At 39.5% G+C, this 8,253-nt stretch overlaps 1 pseudogene; it reads left to right on the forward strand.

Moving 5' to 3' along the window:
- The first annotated feature begins 2,952 nt into the window (after positions 1–2,952).
- On the forward strand, positions 2,953–6,013 carry LOC112623137 (annotated as a pseudogene).
- The last annotated feature ends 2,240 nt before the right edge of the window (positions 6,014–8,253 follow it).

An 8,253-nucleotide genomic window follows, 5' to 3' on the forward strand; every position in this document is an offset into this window, starting at 1 on the left:
GTGAAAAAGGAAATATCCTCAGATAAAAACTGGAATGAAGCTTTGTGAGAAACTGCTTTGTGTTCTGTTATTTCATCTCACATAGTTACAACTTTCCCCTCAAGAAGCCGTTCACTAAGACTGTTCTTGAGGAATTTGCAAAGTGCTATTTGGAAGCTCATGGAGGCCTATGGTGAAAAAAAATATCTTCATATATAGCTGGAAAGAAGTTTTCTAAAAAACTGCTTTGTGATTTGTGAATTCCACTCACTGAGTTAGAGCGGTATGTCTTGGAGCTGTTAGATAGCCTTATTTTTGTGGAATCTGAGAACTGATATTTCGGATGCCTTTGAAGATTATAGTGCCAAAGGAAATACCCACCGATAAAAATGAGAAAGAAGCCTTCTGAGTGTCTTCTTTATGATCGGAGAATTCATGTCACAGAGTCACAGCTTTCCCGTTAACAAACCTTTCGCTAAGACTGTTCTTGTGGAATTTGCAAAGTGATATTTGGAAGCCCATTGAGGGCTATGGTGAAAAAGAAAATATCCTCAGATAAAAACTGGAAAGAAGCTTTCTGAGAAAGTGCTTTGTGTTCTGTTAATTCATCTCACAGTGTTACAGCTTTCCCCTCAAGAAGCCGTTCGCTAAGCCTGTTCTTCTGGAATGTGCAAAGTGATATTTGGAAGCCCATGGAGGGCTATGGTGAAAAAGAAAATACCCTCAGATAAAAACTGGAAAAAAGCTTTCTGAGCAACTGCTTTATGATGTGTGACTTCCACTCACTGAGTTACAGCTGTGTTTCATGTACATGTTAGCCAGTCTTATTTCAGAGGAATCTGAGAACTGATATTTTGGATCCCATTGAAAAGTATAGGGCTAAATGAAATATTCTCCGATAAAAATGAGAAAGAAAATTGCCAACAAACTTCTTTGTGAACTCTGAATTGACCTCACAGTATTACAGCTTTTCCTTCAAGAAGCCACTCGCTAAAGAGTCCTTGTGGAAATTGGCAAGTGGTATTTGGAAGCCCAAGGAGGGCTATGGTGAAAAAGAAAATATCATCAGTTAAAAACTGGAAAGAAGCTTTCTGCGAAACAGCTTTGTGATGTCTGACTTCCACTCAGGGAGTTACAGCTATATTTCGTTGTGCTGTTTGCTTGCCTTATTTCTGTGGTATCTAAGAACTGATATTTCCGAACCCTTTGAAGACTGTAGGGCCAAAGGAAATATCCTCCGATAACAATGAGAAAGAAGCTTTCTGAGAAACTTCTTTGTGATCTGCGAATTCGTCTCACAGAGTTAAGGCTTTCCCCTCAAGAAGCCTTTCGCTACGACGGTTGTTGTGGAATTTGCAAAGTGATATTTGGAAGCCAATGGAGGGCTATGGTGAAAAAGGAAATATCCTGTGATGAAAACTGGAAAGAAGCTTTTTGAGGAACTGCTTTCTTTTCTGTTAATTCTTCTACCAGAGTTACAGATTTCCCCTCAAGAAGGCGATCGCTAAGACTGTTCTTGTGTAATTTGGAAAGTGACATTTGGAAGCCCATAGATGGCTATGGTGAAAAAGAAAATATTATCAGATAAAATCTGGAAAGAAGCTTTCTGAGAAACTGGTTCGTGATGTGTGACTTCCACTCACTGAGTTACAGTTGTATTTCGTGAAGCTGTTTGCTAGCCTTATTTCTGTGGAATCTGAGAACTGATATTTCGGATCCCTTTGAAGACTATAGGTCCAAAGGAAATATCCTCTGATACAAATGAGAAAGCAGCTTTCTGAGAAACTTCTTTGTGATGTGTGAATTAATCTCACAGAGTTACAGATTTCCCCTCAAGAAACTTTTCGCTAAGTCTGTTCCTGTACAATTTGCAAAGCGATATTTGGAAGCCCTTGGATTGCTATGGTGAAAAAGAAAATATCCTCATATGAAAAGTGGAAAGAAGCTTTCTGAGAAACTGCTTTGGTTTCTGTAAATTGCATCTCATTGAGTTACAGTTTACCCTCAAGAAGCCGTTCGCTAAGACTCTTCTAGTGGAATTTTCAAAGAGATATTTGGAAGCCCATAGAGGACTATGGTGAAAAAGAAAATATCCTCAGAAAAACAGGAATGAAGGCTTCTGAGGAACTGCTTTGTGATGTGTGATTTCCACACACTGAGTTACAGCTGTATTTTGTGCAACTGTTTGCACGCCTTATTTCTGTGGAATCTGAGAACTGATAATTCGGATCCATTTGAAGACTATAGGGCCAAAGGAAATATCGTCCGATAAAAATGAGAAAGAAGCTTTCTGAGAAACTTCTTTGTGATGTGTGACTTCCACTCACCGAGTTACAGCTGTATTTCGTGGAGCTATTTGCTAGCTTTATTGCTGTGGAATCTGAGAACTGCTTTTTCGGATCCCAATGAAGACCATATTGCCAAAGGAAATAGCGTCAGAAAAAATGAGAAAGAAGCATTCTGAGTGTCTTCTCCGTGATGTGTGAATTCATCTCACAGAGTTACAGCTTTCCCCTCAGGAAGCCTTTCGCTAAGACTGTTCTTGTGGAATTTGCAAAGTGACATTTGGAAGCCCGTGGAGGGCTATGGTGAAAAAGGAAATATCCTGAGATGAAAACTGGAAAGAAGCTTTCTGAGAAACTGCTTAGTGTTCTCTTAATTCATCTCACAGATTTACAGCTTTCCCCTCAAGAAGCCGTTCGCTAAGCCTGTTTTTGTGGAATTTGCATAGTTATATTTGGAAGCCCACAGAGGGTTATGGTGAAAAAGAAAATATCCTCAGAGAAAAAATGGAAAGAACTTTTCTGAGAAACTGCTTTGTGATGTGTGACTTCCACTGACAGAGTTACAGCTGTATTTCCTGGATCTGTTTGCTGGCCTTATTTCTGTGGAATCTGAGAACGGATATTTCGGATCCCTTTGAAGACTATAGGGCCAAAGGAAATATCCTCCGATAACAAAGAGAAAGAAGCTTTCTGAGAAACCTCTTTGTGTTCTGTGAAATCATCTCACAGTGTTACAGCTTTCCCCTCTAGAAGCCTTTCTCTAAGACTGTTCTTGTGGAATTTGCAAAGTGATATATGGAAGCCCATGGAGGTCTATGTTGAAAAAGAAAATATCCTCAGATGAAAACTGAAAGGAACTTTCTGAGGAACTGCTTAATGTTCTGTTAATTCATCTCACAGAGTTACAGCTTTCCCCTCAAGAAGCCGTTCGCTAGGATTGTTTTTGTGGAATTTGCAAAGTGATATTTGGAAGATCATATAGGGCTATGGTGAAAAAGGAAATATCCTCAGATAAAAACTGGAAAGAAGCGCTCTGAGAAAATACTTTGTGTTCTGTTAATTTATCTCATAGAGTTATAGCTTTCCCCTCAAGAAACCGTTCACTAGGATTGTTTTTGTGAAATTTGCAAAGTGATATTTAGAAGATCGTATAGGGCTATGGTGAAAAAGGAAATATTCTCAGATAAAAAGTGGAAAGAAGCTTTCTGAGAAACTGCTTTGTGATGTGTGACTTCTACTCACTGAGTTACAGCTGTATTTCGTGGAGCTGTTTACTAGCCTTATTTCTGTGGAATCTGAGAACTGTTATTTCGGATCCCGTGGAAGACTATAGGGCCAAAGGAAATATCCTCTCATAAAAATGAGAAAGAAGCTTTCTGGGAAACTTGTTTGTGATGTTTGAATTCATCTGACAGAGTTACAGTTTTCCCTTCAAGAAACCTTTCTCTAAGTCTGTTCTTGTGGAATTTGTAAAGTGATATTTAGAAGCCCATGGAGGGCTATGGTGAAAAAGGAAATATCCTCAGATAAAACCTGGAAAGAAGCTTTGTGAGAAACTGCATTGTGTTCTGTTATCTCATCTCACATAGTTACAGCTTTCCTCTCAAGAAGCCGTTCACTAAGACTGTTCTTGTGGAATTTGCAAAGTGATACTTGGAAGCCCGTATAGGGCTACGGTGAAAAAGGAAATATCCTCAGATAAAAACTGGAAAGAAGCTTTCTGAGAAACTGCTTTGTGATGTGTGATTGCTACTCACTGAGTTACAGCTGTATTTCATGAAGGTGTTTGCTAGCCGTATTTCTGTGGAATTTGAAAACTGTTATTAAGGATCCCTTTGAAGACTATTGGGCCAAAGGAAATATCCTCCGATAAAAATGTGAAAGAAGCTTTGTGGGAAACTTCTTTGTGATCTCTGAATTCATGTCACAGAGTTACAGCTTTCTCCTCAAGAAGCCTTTTGCTAAGACTGTTCTTGTGGAATTTGCAAAGTGATATTTGGAAGCCCATGGAGGGCTATGGTGAAAAAGGAAATATCCTCAGATAAAAACTGGAAAGAAGCTTTGTGAGAAACAGCTTGGTGTTCTGTTATTTCATCTCACATAGTTACAACTTTCCCCTCGTGAAGTCGTTAGCTAAGACTGTTCTTGTGGACTTTGCAAAGTGATATTTGGTAGCCGGTATAGGGCTATGGTGATAAAGTAAATATCCTCCTATAAAAAAATGGAAGGAAGCTTTCTGAGAAACTGCTTTGTGATGTGTGAATTCTACTCACTGAGTACAGCTGTATTTCATGGAGCCCTTTGCTAGCCATATTTCTGGGGAATCTGAGAACTGTTATTTCGGATACCTTTTAGGACAACTGGGCCAAAGGAAATATCCTCCGATAAAAAAGAGAAAGAAGCTTTGTGAGAAACTGCTTTGTGTTCTGTTAATTCATCTCACAGATTTACAGCTTTCCCCTCAAGAACGCGTTCACTAAGCCTGTCCTTGTGAAATTTGCAAAATTATATTTGGAGGCCCATAGAGGTCTATGGTGAAAAAGGAAATATCCTCATATAAAAACTGGAAAGAATCTTTCCGAGAAACTGCTTTGTGATGTGTGAATTCCACTCATTGAGTTACAGCTGTATTTCGTGGAGCTGTTTGCTAGCCGTATTTCTGTGGAATTTGAGAACTGTTATTGCAGATCCCTTGGAAGACTATTTGGCCAAAGGAAATATCCTTCAATAAAAATGAGAAAGAAGCTTTCTGAGAAACTCCTTTGTGATCTGTGAATTCATCTCACAGAGTTACAGCTTTCTCCACAAGAAGCCTTTCACTAAGACTGTTCTTGTGGAATTTCCAAAGTGATATATGGAAGCCCATGGAGGGATACGATGAAAAGGAAATATCCTCAGATGAAAACTGGAAAGAAGCTTTCTCAGAAACTGCTTAGTGTTCTGTTAATTCATCACACAGAGTTACAGCTTTCCCCTCATGAAGCCGTTCGCTAAGCCTGTTCTTGTGGAATATGCAAAGTGATATTTGGAAGCCCATAGAGGGCTATGGTGAAAAAGAAAATATCCTCAGAGGAAAACTGGAAAAAAGTTTTGTGAGAAACTGCTGTGGGATATGTGACTTCCACTCACGGAGTTACAGCTGTTTTTCATGCAGCTCTTTGCTAGCCTTATTTCTGTGGAATCTGTGAACTGATATTTCGGATCCCTTGGAAGACTATAGGGCCAAAGAAAATATTCTCCGATAAAAAAGAGAAAGAAACTTTCTGAGAAACTTCTATTTGTTCTGTGAAATCATCTCACAGAGTTACACCTTTCCCCTCAAGAAGCCTTTCCCTAGGACTGTTGTTGCGGAATTTGCAAAGTGATATTTGGAAGCCAACGGAGGGCTATCGTGAAAAAGGAAATATCCTGTGATGAAAACTGGAAAGAAGCTTTCTGAGAAACTGCTTAATATTCTCTTAATTCATCTCACAGAGTTACAGCTTTCCCCTCAGGAAGCCTTTCGCAAAGAGTGTTCTTGTGGAATTTGCAAAGTGATATTTGGAAGCCCATGCAGGGCTACGGTGAAAAAGAAAATATCCTCAGATGAAAACTGGAAAGAAGCTTTCTCAGAAACTGCTTAGTGTTCCATTAATTCATCTCACGGAGTTACAGCTTTCCCCTCAAGAAGCCGTTTGCCAAGCCTGTTCTTGTGGAATTTGCAAAGTGATATTTGGAAGCCCATAGAGGGGTATGGTGAAAAAGAAAATATCCTCAGAGAAAAACTGGAAAGAAGCTTTCTGAGAAAATGCTGTGTGATGTGTGACCTCCACTCATGGAGTTACATCTGTTTTTCGTGCAGCTGTTTGCTAGCCGTATTTCTGTGGAATCTGAGAACTGATATTTCGGATCCCTTTGAAAACTACAGGGCCAAAGAAAATATTCTCCGATAACAAAGAGAAAGAAGCTTTCTGAGAAACTTCTATTTGTTCTGTGAAATGATCTCACAGAGTTACAGCTATCCCCTCAAGAAGCTTTTCGCTAAGACTGTACTTGTGGAATTTGCAAAGTGATATTTGGAAGCCCATGGAAGCCTATGGTGAAAAAGGAAATATCCTCAGATGAAAACTCGAAAGAAGCTTTCTGAGAAACTTCTTAGTGTTGTGGTAATTCTTCTCACAGAGTTACAGCTTTCACCTCAAGAAGCCGCTCGCTAAGCCTGTTCTTGTGGAATTCGCAAAGTGATATTTGGAAGGCCATAGAGGGCTATGGTGAGAAAGAAAATATCCTCAGAGAAAAACAGGAAAGAAGCTTTCTGAGAAACTGCTTTGTGGTGTGTGACTTCCACTCACAGAGTTACATCTGTATTTCGTGGATCTGTTTGTTAGCCTTTTTTCTGTGGAATATGAGAACAGATATTTCGGATCCCTTTGAAGACTCTAGGGCGAAAGTAATTATCCTCCGATCACAAAGAGAAGGAAGCTTTCTGTGAAACTTCTTTTTGTTCTGTAAAATAATCTCACAGAGTTACAGCTTTCCCCTCAAGAAGCCTTTCGCTAAGACAGTTCTTGTGGAATTTGCAAAGTCATATTTGGAAGCCCATAGAGGGCTATGGTGAAAAAGGAAATATCCTCAGATGAAATCTGGAAAGAAGCTTTCTGAGAAACTGCTTTGTGTTCTGTTATTTCATCTCACAGAGTTACAGCTTTCCCCTCAAGAAGCCGCTGGCTAAGACAGTTCTTTTGGAATTTGCAAAGTGATATTTGGACACCAATAGAGGGGTATGGTGAAAAAGAAAATGTCCCCAGAGAAAAACTGGAAAGAAGCATTCTGAGAAACTTCTTTGTGTTCTCTGAAATCATCTCACAGAGTTACAGATTTCCCCTCAAGAAGCCTTTCGCTAAGACTGTAAAGCTGTAACTCTGTGAGATGATTTCACAGAAAACAAATAAGTTACTCAGAAAGCTTCTTTGTCTTTGTGATCGGAGGATATTTACTTTGGCCCTATAGTCTTCAAAGGGATCCGGGATCCGAAATACCTGCTCTCAGATTCCACAGAAATAAGGCTAGCAAAGTGATCCACGAAATACAGATGTAACTCTGTGAGTGGAAGTCACACATCACAAAGCAGTTTCTCAGAAAGCTTCTTTCCGGTTTTTCTCGGAGGATATTTTCTTTTTCACCCTAGACCTCTATGGACTTCCAAATATCACTTTGCGAATTCCACAAGAACAGGCTTTGCGAGCAGCTTCTTGAAGGAAAGCTGTAACTCAGTGAGATGAATTAACAGAACACTAAGCAGTTTCTCAGAAGGCTTCTTTCCAGATTTCATCTGAGGATATATCCTTTTTCACCATAGCCCTCTATGGGCTTCTAAATATCACTTTGCCAATTCCACAAAAACTCTCTTAGCGAAAGGATTCTTGAGGGGAAAGCTGTAAATCTGTGAGATGATTTCACAGAACACAAAGAAGTTTCTCAGAAAGCTTCTTTCTCTTTGTGAGCAGAGGATATTTCCTTTGGCCCTATAGTCTTCAAAGGGATCCGAAATATCTGTTCTCAGATTCCAGAGAAATAAGGCTAGCAAAGGGATCCACGAAATCCAGATATAACTCTGTGAGTGGAAGTCACACATCACAAAGCAGTTTCTCAGAAAGCTTCTTTCCACTTTTTCTCGGAAGATATTTTCTTTTTCCCCATAGCCCTCTATGGCCTTCCATATATCACTTTGCGAATTCCACAAGAACAGGCTTAGCGTGCGGCTTCTTGAGGGGAAAGCTTTAAGTCTGTAAGATGAATTAACTGAACACTAAACAGTTTCACAGAAAGCTTCTTTCTAGTTGTCATCTGAGGATATTTCCTTTTTCACCATAGCCGTCTATGGGATTCCATAAATGACTTTGCAAAACCAGAAGAACTGTCTTAGCGAAAGGCTTCTTGAGGGGAAAGCTGTAACTCTGTGAGATGATTTCACAGAACACAAAGAAGTTTCTCAGAAAGCTTCTTTCTC

This window comes from Theropithecus gelada, chromosome 1 (genome assembly GCF_003255815.1).
Source record: "Theropithecus gelada isolate Dixy chromosome 1, Tgel_1.0, whole genome shotgun sequence".
Classification (NCBI taxonomy): domain Eukaryota; kingdom Metazoa; phylum Chordata; class Mammalia; order Primates; family Cercopithecidae; genus Theropithecus; species Theropithecus gelada.